Below are 564 nucleotides of genomic sequence, written 5' to 3' on the forward strand. Positions count from 1 at the left end.
TGTATATATTTAGGATTATATACAAGGGTAGGAATGTCAGTGTATACTTGGTTGAAATGGATTGACTCTGGAAGGAGATAGGAAGTAAGTAAGTCGGGTGGCACCCGAAGGTGCCCGCGCCGAAAGGTGCGAAGGTTGACGCCGGTCCGGATCGTCTACTCCTCCGTGGGGGAGTTCTCCTCGTCCTCGCCGCCGAACAGCTCTCTCAACCGAGCTTGAATAGCCGGGTTGTGCTGCACCGACGTGATGGCCCGGATCTTAGGCAGCTGTGACTTCCGCCGCTTGGCCCGGAGGTCCCGGAAGCGCTCCGGTGTTCTTGAGCGTTTTGGCGGGCCTGGCGAACGTCGAGGGCTGACGTTCGTGCTCGACGTGCGGTGCGACGGGCTGGTCAAGCTCGCTGACTCGGCGGGCAGGCTTGATGGTCGAGCCTGTGTCGCCGGAGGCCCTCCGACAGGGCTCGGTGGTCGCGCCGGCGCCTTTGGTTTCTGCGGCGCGGTCGGCCGTGGGCTCGAAGGTCGTCTCCGGACCGGACTCCGCGGCCGGCCTGGCGTCCGTGGCTTCCGC

This window comes from Wasmannia auropunctata, unplaced genomic scaffold, assembly GCF_000956235.1.
Source record: "Wasmannia auropunctata unplaced genomic scaffold, wasmannia.A_1.0 LD336092.1, whole genome shotgun sequence".
Lineage (NCBI taxonomy): Eukaryota > Metazoa > Arthropoda > Insecta > Hymenoptera > Formicidae > Wasmannia > Wasmannia auropunctata.